This window comes from Rhipicephalus sanguineus, chromosome 11, assembly GCF_013339695.2.
Source record: "Rhipicephalus sanguineus isolate Rsan-2018 chromosome 11, BIME_Rsan_1.4, whole genome shotgun sequence".
NCBI classification, from domain to species: Eukaryota; Metazoa; Arthropoda; class Arachnida; order Ixodida; family Ixodidae; genus Rhipicephalus; species Rhipicephalus sanguineus.
The window spans coordinates 55,715,284-55,728,835 of record NC_051186.1 but is presented as its reverse complement, the minus strand read 5'-3'; the positions used below and the strand labels follow the sequence as shown (position 1 = coordinate 55,728,835).

General features: G+C 44.3%; 1 protein-coding gene across 1 annotated transcript in view; it reads right to left on the bottom strand.

The window, feature by feature from the left end:
- The window catches only part of LOC119375052 (long-chain-fatty-acid--CoA ligase 4), a 32,143-nt gene extending 19,205 nt beyond the window's left edge, over positions 1 to 12,938 (bottom strand). The window contains exon 1 of the mRNA XM_037645250.2: positions 12,847 to 12,938. The gene's annotated coding sequence lies outside the window, so the exon portion shown is untranslated. The remainder of the gene's footprint in view (positions 1 to 12,846) is intronic.
- Positions 12,939 to 13,552: the final 614 nt, after the last annotated feature.

The following is a 13,552-nucleotide window of genomic DNA, read 5'->3' as shown; positions in this document are numbered from 1 at the left end:
TTGGCGCCATATATGGGCCAGCAGCGCCATATATGGCAAACGGTAGCCCTATATGAAGACATATATACGCGCATATGGCCGCTTATAATTTATATAAGTGCCATATATGGCATTCACGCAGGGGTGAGTAAAACTGAGTTTAAGAACTCGCTACCCTACGAGAAAATGAGAGACAGAAACATGAACTCACTCGTACAGTTTCACAAAAAAGTACAGAGAGCGAGCGAGAGAGAGATTTAAACCTTATTGTCTGACCAGGCGCGCGTTCTCTTCGCCCAGAGGTGGGTGACTTTCTTATTCCAGGTAGCCGTGGCTTGCAGCCAACGCCCGAGCCCTGTCCGCCAGCCGGAGCAGAGAGACTTACAGAAGAAAGCTAGGGAGGCTAACCACCCTTTACCACTTCTTTTTTGCCGCTCGTATGATATTTCAATGTCAACGGTGGCGCAACGTTTCCTGAGGCGTGCCGCTGGAACATTGCTCGACTGGAGCTGTCTTTCAAGCGTTATTCAGAACATGCTTTGTTCTATGCTCCCCGGCGACTGATGTTGCTGTTATAATTAGACGTTTCGAATGGCACCGTAGCGTTCGTGATCCTGCTTCGACAAAAAAAAAACAAAAAAACAACCGCATAGCTCGTTTTTTTAAATGCCCAAAACAAGTGGCATTGGGTGGCTTTATATCCTTCTATCGGCGTGCCATGCACCTGTAGCCGCTTGCATAGATTCTCGGTTCTCTGTCGACTTCGATTTCAACAGCTGCAGTACAACTGCCGAATACGTGTCATTTCCCTTTCTTTTTGTCGTTAATGTGCGCAGATGCACTCGGCGCGTGCAGTTGTTTGTCTATGATGAAACATGATAAAAGGTGTATCAGAAACCGAGATGATTATCATACATGAATCACGCGGGATTTCGTTGTGCAGTTTTTATTTTTTGTTACCTTACATCTTGGTGGGTATGAAAGAGGAGGAGAAATCAACCTTTATTGTTCGAAACGGTGTCGGGGTGCTAGTCCCGCTTCTATCCTAGGTGGGAGGTCTGCTTATTCCAGGAACGCTCTTATATGTTTTTTTTTTTTTTCGAGGAGCTCGTTTCTTTGTTAGACACAGCCAAACGAATCCAAACAGACAAGCCAAGGAAAGCAAATGGGACGTTATTCGTTGTTCTTAACTGTGGTGCAGTAGTTATGACCTAAATTGAAATTAACTAAAGTGGACGAAGAAGCACTCTTTCCGTCAGTGGGATCCGAACCCACAACCTTGGCCTGACCAGCCTCTTTTATGCTGGTTAGGTGAGCTCAGTTGATGCTGTCTGATGAAGAGGATCAAAGAAAGTACGAAAATTTCGCTAACTATAGCTGGCATAATTTCAACAACCTTACTTATCCTCTGGGCCTAACCGTATCAACGAGGACAATGATTACGGTCAGTATGAAAAGGAACAAATGAACAGTACTCAACAAAATTAAACAAAAAAATGTATACATTGAAACGCCTCTTTTTTACAATGTTAGCTAACAATTTTTTGTACTCTTTATTAGTTATGTCGTCAGTTTGAGAAGGAAGGTGATTCCACTCTTCCGATGTCCGTGGCAAACAAAAAAAAAGGAAAAAAAAAAAGACAACAAGGGAGCGGCTCGCTGCGTGCTGAGTCGCGCACCTCAGGAATTTTCAATAAAGTTTTGCAACCATCCACCCATCACTTTGCGGTACTTCTTGCAAATAATCGAATTCTGGAGCTCGCCTGCTTCCGCTATAGCTACCTAGAATGAGTTCATAATAAGAGACCAGCTTCGGGGCAGGCGTTCCGTTAATGTGTGACGAAGCGAAATGGCATCCCAGTCATATTTCTGAGCGTCAGCGCTTAAAAGAAAAATTTGACGGTTTCACAGGGGTTGATGTAACGGGAGCGATAGCTCCACTGGCTAACAACTGTTTATTGAAGTACAAACCGACATAGCGATAACAAATAAGAAAAAATCTCGTAAAAAGGGGTACTGAACTTGCCTTTTTAGAGTTTTTTTTTCGCATATCTGTAAAAGCCATTTCTTTTAAAAGTAAAACACTTGCGGTGTGTTTTTTAGCGAATATATGACGGCGCTTTTTCTAATAATGGTCACGCTAGTCTAAAAATTTCCAAACGTGGAAACCACTGGCTTCATTTCGTGAATTGCAGTGCGCCCCAATGTAGCTAGTTGGACGTTAATTATTGGAATTTCGTTAATTTATCAGTTATACATTTCGATATGTTGCGCATGTATTGTCGGCTTCTTGAAGCAGTCCACACCGCTCGATGTGGACTCAAGGAGTACATCTGTGTTACATGACAATTTTCTTGAAAAAAAGGTATGTTAAAATAAAACGCTTGGTATATGTTTGGTATACACAGCGGTACTCAGCAGAAGATTATCTCTTGAAACTCAGTGCGCCTGCGTCTATTAAATTTTAGTTGTGCAGCCTCATTACTCAAAGTGCAACTTCGTTTAATCTGCGTGGTTTAGTTTATTTAAATGCGCGGTTTAATCTTTTTTCTTTAAAGGAAGAGAAATACCTGATAATGATTTCTTGGCAAATATGACGATGCGAAGGAGCACGAAGATATTGCGCTGCTAATATCGAGGGCGTGGGTTCGATTCTCACCCACGGTGGTCGCATTTTGATTTGGGCGAAATTAAAAAAAAAAAGGAATGTGTGCTTGGTTTCGGCACTTGTTAAAGAAACCCCGGCTGCTCAATATAATATCTCGAGTACTATATTACAGCGTGTCTCGTAATGATATCGTGGTTCTGGCGCGTAAGACCACAGAATTTAATAATAATAATAATAATAATAATAATAATAATAATAATAATAATAATATAATAATAATAATAATAATAATAATAATAATAATAATAATAATAATAATAATATCTGGAGTTTTACGTGCGAAAACCACGATATGATTATGAGGCACCCCGTATAGTGGAGAGCTCCGGAAATGCTCGACCATCCGGTGTCCTTTGTGCACTGACATCGCGCAGTACACAGGCCAGATCATTTCGCCTCCATCGAAATACGATCGCCGCGACAGGGATCGCACCCGCGACTTTCCGGTTGAGCATCCGAGCATCCGAGCACCGAGACCACTGTACCACCACGGTAGACAAAAAGGAAAATGAAACCCTAGAATGTGATATTTTTAACGCTAATAAATGAAACACAATGAGTGCACAAAGCAAAAAAATTTCGCCGCGTATCAGCGTGCATCGCTGCAAAATCGTCGCCGGCCGTACTACACGAGTGCTCCTCCTCTATGTTAAATCGCAGCATCTGGCTCCTAGCGTCGCATTTGCAGCGCAGCCCAAAAAACACTAACATTTTCCAGCACAGCGCAAGAAACACTAGAGTATTTAGAATTACGTATCTTTGTATTTTGTAGTAAAGGGACACACCACCTAATACTTACGTATTGATGTTGCCCCTCAGGTATGCGTAACATTTGCTTTTTGATCGACAATGTTCACAAGTATGAACGGCAGTACTTGTCTGGGCGTTCAGAAAGTGGTTAAACTTTGGCCGGGTGGCTGAATCGGGTGACAGACAGACAGACAGACAGACAGACAGACAGACAGACAGACAGACAGACAGACAGACAGACAGACAGACAGACAGACAGACAGACAGACAGACAGACATACATACATACATACATACATACATACATACATACATACATACATACATACATACATACATACATACATACATACATACATACATACATACATACATACATACGGATGGACGGACAGACAGACAGACAGACCAAACCAAAATTTCTGCGTCTAAGTTCCCAAGAAAGACTATCGTCTTTAAAATCAAGAAGGGAGCCGACGGATGGATGCACGTTATAGATTTCAAAACAGGAGAAAGTGCCTCAGATCAGGCTGGCCGACGTTTCGATAGGGGACCTATCTTTGTCAAAGGCGCCTTGTCATCCCTGGCGTGTTAGTTTTATGGGGTTAGTGATGACGTCATGTCAGCGGCGGCGCGTCTGTTGCTGTTGGTAATTGATGCCTGGAAAGAGAGAAACTCGAAAGCAGAGGAGTAAAGCCCTTGCCACATTTCAAGAGAGATTGCAAACACGTTCGGGTCTGCCATGTCAGAGTTAAAGGTAGCTGCAAAGAAAGAAAAAAAAGAAAAAAAAGGGGGGGGGGGGGGGGCGGGTACAACCAAGCGAGAGGGCGGGTGCAGCCATCACAAAGAGCTGCAGAAGGTGGTGAGGAAGGGAACTACAGGCGGGGAGAAAAACAGGGCGGCTTCCGTTTAAATGTCCGCCAAGGAGCTGCAGAAGGTGGTGGGGAAGGCAGCTACAGACGACAAAAAAAAAAAAAAAAAGAAAGGAAGGTACTCGGGCGGCGTACGTTTAAAATGCCGCCTGCCTACTTTAAGTGATATTGAAAGGGTTGCCTGAAAAGCAAGCTCCTGCTTAATGGGTGAAGTAATTGGCTGGCATATGCATCCAGTGTCGTCGGCGGCTTCCAAAAATTGGGCGCCCGTCAACTAAGAGGGAAAAAAAAAAATTGAAAGGAACGAGGGGCGGCCGGGGGGGAACAATCGGAATAAGACTCGTAGAACTTCCTGAGAAAGCGAGGGCTGTGACAATGCTGGCCAGAAGCGGCCTTTGGAGCGCGGAAAGGGGGAAGGAAACCGTGGTTCGGATTCACTAGAAAATGAAAACGTCTTAAGAGAATAATATCTACACGTATGTGCACACTTATACATGCAAGGTTAAGAGATATTAAAAAAGAATATTGATAGTGTATTATGGGAGCTGGTCGGGATTTTATTTTGCGAATAGGTTAAGGTTTTTGAAAGCTGAGCGTACTTCATGTCTCTTAATATTATAGGAATCATGCTATGGCTTTTAACGATTCCAAATTACCACGAGCTAGATTTATTCCTGATGGGTGTAGGGATTGAAATTTGTGTATCAAATACGATTCCATGTATTTCCTCTCACGTGGTGACCGGAAGTTTGTTTGTAGAATGTAAAGTTTGGCTTGATCGAAATTGTGGTCTTGTTGATTGAAGTGGCTGGCTACTGCTTTTGGTAAGTTGTGCTTTGTGTCTGCGCGGTGGCCGTTCAGTCTTACATGAATTGGTTGTCCAGTTTCGCCTATGTACTGTTTTTTACAGGTGGCACACTCAATGCAGTAGATCAGGTTGTTTGAGGTGCACGTGAAGTTCGATGTTACCTTGTGAAGGTAATCGGATGCTGTGCTTTTTACGGTGGTGGCTGGCTGTATATGTTTGCACGTAGAACATCTTGGACGCCCACAGGGTCCAGACGTTGGTGTAGTTTTTGTTGCGAGTTTTGCATGTACGAGCATATCTTTAAAATTGGCGTTGCGTCTGTAGGCAACCTTAGGCGGTTCGGGGAAGATTTTTTTAAGTTTCTGGTTGGTTGTTAGAATCGGATAGTATTTTGCGAGGATGTTGTTTATGTTCGGAAGTGCGTTGGAAAATTTTGTAGTGAGAAGAGGCGTTGTTGTTGTTGTGGTTTTAGGGCGTGGTTTGAGTGTCTCAGTGCGATCTAGTTTTAGTGCGTCCGTGTAAGCCTTATGAAGGAACGCGTTTGGATGGCTTCTGTTTGCTAGTGTTTCTTTTAGGGTAGTAAGTCTGTTTACGTAATCCTGATCCTCTACGCATATGCGACGTAACCTTGTTGCTTGGCTCCTGAAAATGCGCTGTTTACAATGTTTTGGGTGATGGCTAGTATAATCTAGGTATTGTTGCTTGTCAAATGGTTTCTTATACAGCGTAGTCTTTAATATACCATTCTCAAGATATATGGTTGTGTCAAGAAAGTTGATGCTCTCAGCTGAGGTCTCGGACGTGAACTTTATCGTTGGGTGAAAGGAGTTTAGGAACGATGTAAATTTAGCTAGATTGTCCCTGCCGTGACCCCATATTATAAGTATGTCATCCATGTACCGTAGGTATGTGTGGGGTTTGTCTGCGCAGCGAGCCAGGAAGTCTGTTTCCAGAATTCCCATGAATATGTTTGCATAAGTGGGTGCGAATGGGGTGCCCATGCTTGTTCCTTGTATTTGAAGGTAGTAATTTTCTTCAAATTCAAAATAGTTGTGTGATAGTACTAGTTCGAGTAATGATAAATATACTTCAGTAGAATGCTGTACATTATGTTGATTTAAAGTTTGCTTTATTGAGGTTAGGCCCTCTGGGATCGGGATATTCGTGTATAAAGCGGTAACGTCTAGTGTGACGAGGATGGCGTTTTGTGGTAGTGTGCCTTTGCTGTTAATCTCTTCTATTATTCGCAGTAGGTGTGGGGTGTCCTGTACAAATGACGGGAATGTCTTCGGAATGTCCCCGAGAAAGTGGTTAAGGAATTCGGAGAGGCTCTCGGTTGGGGTGTTGTTATTTGATACTATTGGGCGCCCTGGAATATTGGCAGTGTATAATTCGGTGGATGGTACTTTGTGAATTTTGGGGAGGAGGTAAAACCGCCCTGCTGCTTTGTTGTTTGGTTTCAGAAACTTGAATTCTGATGGAGTTATTAATTCATCAGCAAGGAGGGATCTAAGTGTGTTAGTGATTGTGAGTGTGTATTGTTCTGTTGGATCGCTGTCTAGTTTGCGGTAGTGTTCTGGGTTATTGAGTTGTCTGTAAGCCTCGTGCTTGTACTTCTGTGTTGGCCAAATGACTATGCTTCCTCCCTTATCGGCTTCCTTGATGATAATGTCTTCGCGCGACTTGAGGTTAGAGATGATGCGACTCTCCGAATAAGTCATGTTCCTAGGCTTTTTAGATGATTTCGATTGATTAATGATTTCTGTAGTGATAGCTTTAAGATATAAGTCGAGTTCAATTGCCTGTTCTGGTTCGGGAGTCCAAGTAGACTGGGCCCTGAGCGTTGTAGTACCTGTTTCTGCTCCATCGTTATCTGCAAAAAAGTGTCTAATGCGCATTCTTCGTGAAAATTCTGTGAGGTCTCTGTGGAGTTCGAATTCATCTATTGTGTTGTTGGTTGGACAAAAGTTTAGGCCCTTGCTAAGGACCCTTGTTTCCTCTAGACTTAATGTACTTGAAATGTCTACAACATTGGACTGCTCTATTTGTGTGATGTTAGCTGTGCTTGGTATTTCTCTGTTTGTACTGTCAGTTGTTAGCGGGACTAGGGTGGTTGTTCGGGAGGGTGTTCCTTGATTGGAAATCATTTTCTTATTCTGCTTTTGCCTCAATTTTTTATTCTGTTTTTCTTTATATTGTTCTAGGTCCCTTTTTTCTTCGGTTGTTAGAATTATGTTCTCGAGTTTTTGGGAAAATTCTTCAATTTGCTCCATGCAGTGGCTCTTGAGTATATTTAAGAGAGAAAATGAAGCGTTGTCTAGTGCTGTTTGCCAGTTATCTCGGTATTGGGTGGAGAGAGTACCTAACGCGGGTGTCGCTTTCAGTTTTAGTCCTTTGGGAATTGTGTTGTTCTTTATGCAGTGCTTGTACGTGTTGAGGTGGCAGGTGTAGTTGGTGAGTTTTTGGGTTAGTTTTCTAGCTTGTAAAAATTCAATGCGGCGTGTATGGGGAGTAGTGATTTCAAGGGTTTGTCACTTGTTTGTCTTAGTGCGGGTGGATCTGCGTGTGTCCGCGCGTTCCGGTTTGGGAGCTGTTTGAACTTCTGGTTCGTTAGGTTCGACGACTGTTGCGGCCTGGGTGTCCGTGTGTGGAGGTATGAGAGTGGGCGTCTGCGTGACAACTTCGGTTGCGGATTTTGTTTCGTCGGTCTCGGTTGTGTCGGGTTCCTGGTGGTAGTGTGGAGGTGGGCATGTAATTTGTGTGGAGGTTCGGCTGTGGGCCTCATGTTGGATGTTGTTTGTGTGTAAGGCTTCGGCTGTGGACCTTGCGTTGGGTGTAGTTTGTGTGGAGGCTTCGGCTGTGGTGTATGTTGCCTCCGTTTGGCTCCCAGACGAGTGTGTTTTCGGTGGTGAGTTCGTCTTTTGTTCTGTTGTTTGCGTGTGGGATGTTGCTGAGTGGGCTAGTGTGGCTCTAGTGCGTGGCGCTGTAACGGAGACAGGGATGGTGGAAGGGCCTTGTGTGGGCTGGTAAGTGACGTTATGTTGTCCTTTAATTAGATGTTTAATGCGCTGAGCGACTGCTGCAACGCCTCGGTGGTTTAGGTGGAGGCCATCCCAGGCCAAGTGTTCGTGTGGTGAATTGTGTATTTCTGTGTGGTGGATGGCGTCTACGTTCTTGTGAAAATGTGGCAAGTTAAGTATCAGCGTGTTTAGTTTGTTTCTTTCCTCAGTGTGCCTCATCAGTGCGGTTGTTTGGTGAATCAGTGGGCGGTGTTTGTTTTGTAGTCGAGGACTGATTCACCAAACAACCGCACTGATGAGGCACACTGAGGAAAGAAACAAACTAAACACGCTGATACTTAACTTGCCACATTTTCACAAGAACGTAGACGCCATCCACCACACAGAAATACACAATTCACCACACGAACACTTGGCCTGGGATGGCCTCCACCTAAACCACCGAGGCGTTGCAGCAGTCGCTCAGCGCATTAAACATCTAATTAAAGGACAACATAACGTCACTTACCAGCCCACACAAGGCCCTTCCACCATCCCTGTCTCCGTTACAGCGCCACGCACTAGAGCCACACTAGCCCACTCAGCAACATCCCACACGCAAACAACAGAACAAAAGACGAACTCACCACCGAAAACACACTCGTCTGGGAGCCAAACGGAGGCAACATACACCACAGCCGAAGCCTCCACACAAACTACACCCAACGCAAGGTCCACAGCCGAAGCTTACACACAAACAACATCCAACATGAGGCCCACAGCCGAACCCACCACACAAATTACATGCCCACCTCCACACTACCACCAGGAACCCGACACAACCGAGACCGACGAAACAAAATCCGCAACCGAAGTTGTCACGCAGACGCCCACTCTCATACCTCCACACACGGACACCCAGGCCGCAACAGTCGTCGAACCTAACGAACCAGAAGTTCAAACAGCTCCCAAACCGGAACGCGCGGACACACGCAGATCCACCCGCACTAAGACAAACAAGTGACAAACCCTTGAAATCACTACTCCCCATACACGCCGCATTGAATTTTTACAAGCTAGAAAACTAACCCAAAAACTCACCAACTACACCTGCCACCTCAACACGTACAAGCACTGCATAAAGAACAACACAATTCCCAAAGGACTAAAACTGAAAGCGACACCCGCGTTAGGTACTCTCTCCACCCAATACCGAGATAACTGGCAAACAGCACTAGACAACGCTTCATTTTCTCTCTTAAATATACTCAAGAGCCACTGCATGGAGCAAATTGAAGAATTTTCCCAAAAACTCGAGAACATAATTCTAACAACCGAAGAAAAAAGGGACCTAGAACAATATAAAGAAAAACAGAATAAAAAATTGAGGCAAAAGCAGAATAAGAAAATGATTTCCAATCAAGGAACACCCTCCCGAACAACCACCCTAGTCCCGCTAACAACTGACAGTACAAACAGAGAAATACCAAGCACAGCTAACATCACACAAATAGAGCAGTCCAATGTTGTAGACATTTCAAGTACATTAAGTCTAGAGGAAACAAGGGTCCTTAGCAAGGGCCTAAACTTTTGTCCAACCAACAACACAATAGATGAATTCGAACTCCACAGAGACCTCACAGAATTTTCACGAAGAATGCGCATTAGACACTTTTTTGCAGATAACGATGGAGCAGAAACAGGTACTACAACGCTCAGGGCCCAGTCTACTTGGACTCCCGAACCAGAACAGGCAATTGAACTCGACTTATATCTTAAAGCTATCACTACAGAAATCATTAATCAATCGAAATCATCTAAAAAGCCTAGGAACATGACTTATTCGGAGAGTCGCATCATCTCTAACCTCAAGTCGCGCGAAGACATTATCATCAAGGAAGCCGATAAGGGAGGAAGCATAGTCATTTGGCCAACACAGAAGTACAAGCACGAGGCTTACAGACAACTCAATAACCCAGAACACTACCGCAAACTAGACAGCGATCCAACAGAACAATACACACTCACAATCACTAACACACTTAGATCCCTCCTTGCTGATGAATTAATAACTCCATCAGAATTCAAGTTTCTGAAACCAAACAACAAAGCAGCAGGGCGGTTTTACCTCCTCCCCAAAATTCACAAAGTACCATCCACCGAATTATACACTGCCAATATTCCAGGGCGCCCAATAGTATCAAATAACAACACCCCAACCGAGAGCCTCTCCGAATTCCTTAACCACTTTCTCGGGGACATTCCGAAGACATTCCCGTCATTTGTACAGGACACCCCACACCTACTGCGAATAATAGAAGAGATTAACAGCAAAGGCACACTACCACAAAACGCCATCCTCGTCACACTAGACGTTACCGCTTTATACACGAATATCCCGATCCCAGAGGGCCTAACCTCAATAAAGCAAACTTTAAATCAACATAATGTACAGCATTCTACTGAAGTATATTTATCATTACTCGAACTAGTACTATCACACAACTATTTTGAATTTGAAGAAAATTACTACCTTCAAATACAAGGAACAAGCATGGGCACCCCATTCGCACCCACTTATGCAAACATATTCATGGGAATTCTGGAAACAGACTTCCTGGCTCGCTGCGCAGACAAACCCCACACATACCTACGGTACATGGATGACATACTTATAATATGGGGTCACGGCAGGGACAATCTAGCTAAATTTACATCGTTCCTAAACTCCTTTCACCCAACGATAAAGTTCACGTCCGAGACCTCAGCTGAGAGCATCAACTTTCTTGACACAACCATATATCTTGAGAATGGTATATTAAAGACTACGCTGTATAAGAAACCATTTGACAAGCAACAATACCTAGATTATACTAGCCATCACCCAAAACATTGTAAACAGCGCATTTTCAGGAGCCAAGCAACAAGGTTACGTCGCATATGCGTAGAGGATCAGGATTACGTAAACAGACTTACTACCCTAAAAGAAACACTAGCAAACAGAAGCCATCCAAACGCGTTCCTTCATAAGGCTTACACGGACGCACTAAAACTAGATCGCACTGAGACACTCAAACCACGCCCTAAAACCACAACAACAACAACGCCTCTTCTCACTACAAAATTTTCCAACGCACTTCCGAACATAAACAACATCCTCGCAAAATACTATCCGATTCTAACAACCAACCAGAAACTTAAAAAATCTTCCCCGAACCGCCTAAGGTTGCCTACAGACGCAACGCCAATTTTAAAGATATGCTCGTACATGCAAAACTCGCAACAAAAACTACACCAACGTCTGGACCCTGTGGGCGTCCAAGATGTTCTACGTGCAAACATATACAGCCAGCCACCACCGTAAAAAGCACAGCATCCGATTACCTTCACAAGGTAACATCGAACTTCACGTGCACCTCAAACAACCTGATCTACTGCATTGAGTGTGCCACCTGTAAAAAACAGTACATAGGCGAAACTGGACAACCAATTCATGTAAGACTGAACGGCCACCGCGCAGACACAAAGCACAACTTACCAAAAGCAGTAGCCAGCCACTTCAATCAACAAGACCACAATTTCGATCAAGCCAAACTTTACATTCTACAAACAAACTTCCGGTCACCACGTGAGAGGAAATACATGGAATCGTATTTGATACACAAATTTCAATCCCTACACCCACCAGGAATAAATCTAGCTCGTGGTAATTTGGAATCGTTAAAAGCCATAGCATGATTCCTATAATATTAAGAGACATGAAGTACGCTCAGCTTTCAAAAACCTTAACCTATTCGCAAAATAAAATCCCGACCAGCTCCCATAATACACTATCAATATTCTTTTTTAATATCTCTTAACCTTGCATGTATAAGTGTGCACATACGTGTAGATATTATTCTCTTAAGATGTTTTCATTTTCTAGTGAATCCGAACCACGGTTTCCTTCCCCCTTTCCGCGCTCCAAAGGCCGCTTCTGGCCAGCATTGTCACAGCCCTCGCTTTCTCAGGAAGTTCTACGAGTCTTATTCCGATTGTTCCCCCCCGGCCGCCCCTCGTTCCTTTCAATTTTTTTTTCCCTCTTAGTTGACGGGCGCCCAATTTTTGGAAGCCGCCGACGACACTGGATGCATATGCCAGCCAATTACTTCACCCATTAAGCAGGAGCTTGCTTTTCAGGCAACCCTTTCAATATCACTTAAAGTAGGCAGGCGGCATTTTAAACGTACGCCGCCCGAGTACCTTCCTTTCTTTTTTTTTTTTTTGTCGTCTGTAGCTGCCTTCCCCACCACCTTCTGCAGCTCCTTGGCGGACATTTAAACGGAAGCCGCCCTGTTTTTCTCCCCGCCTGTAGTTCCCTTCCTCACCACCTTCTGCAGCTCTTTGTGATGGCTGCACCCGCCCTCTCGCTTGGTTGTACCCGCCCCCCCCCCTTTTTTTTTCTTTTTTTTCTTTCTTTGCAGCTACCTTTAACTCTGACATGGCAGACCCGAACGTGTTTGCAAACTCTCTTGAAATGTGGCAAGGGCTTTACTCCTCTGCTTTCGAGTTTCTCTCTTTCCAGGCATCAATTACCAACAGCAACAGACGCGCCGCCGCTGACATGACGTCATCACTAACCCCATAAAACTAACACGCCAGGGATGACAAGGTGCCTTTGACAAAGATAGGTCCCCTATCGAAACGTCGGCCAGCCTGATCTGAGGCACTTTCTCCTGTTTTGAAATCTATATCGTCTTTAAAAAAAATTTGCTAGGCGCAAGTGCTTACCTCGTATAGTATAGCGTCGATGAGAGTCGACGTCCGTAGGAGCGTAGGCGCGGTCGCGTTGGTCTTGCCGCTACGGGTTTCCTCTGGCGTGTGAAAGAGTAGCCGAGTGGTCGTCGTGTGTCTCCCCCTGCGAAGCAGCGAGTGTGTGCGCTCCCACCTGACCGGGAGGTGAGACGTGTGGCGTGCATTGCGCACGTACGCCTCGTCAACGTTGCCTGCAGTTGGAGCGAGCTGTGCGGCTGCATGTATGGAATAGTGTAATGACATCGTAGCCTTCGCTTTATTAGCGGCACACCGACAACTTTTCTGTTCGCTTGTATGGAAACGCGTCCTGTATCTATCCATCTACAGGGCCGACCACATCTGAAGTGAACACCTCCTTGGTATTCAAGCCGGTAAAACTAGAACGTTTTTTTTATTCTACTACGCGAGGAGAATGTCCGTTATATAACGTATAATCACGGCGTCGATAAACACAGTCATAATTCTTCGAGTAATGTATTAAACACCAGCTGCTGTGGGGTCTTGAATATTAATGAGGCTTTAAAGGCATTCAGTTTTTTTTCTCTTGAAGATACTGGAATTCTTGGCCGTTACTAGCGCATTTTGTTTCAACGACATAATGTATATTTATGTGACCGTTGACTATGTTGTTTTGATTGTTATGCTGTGTGTTTATGTGATAATTCCTCTACATGATGTATGA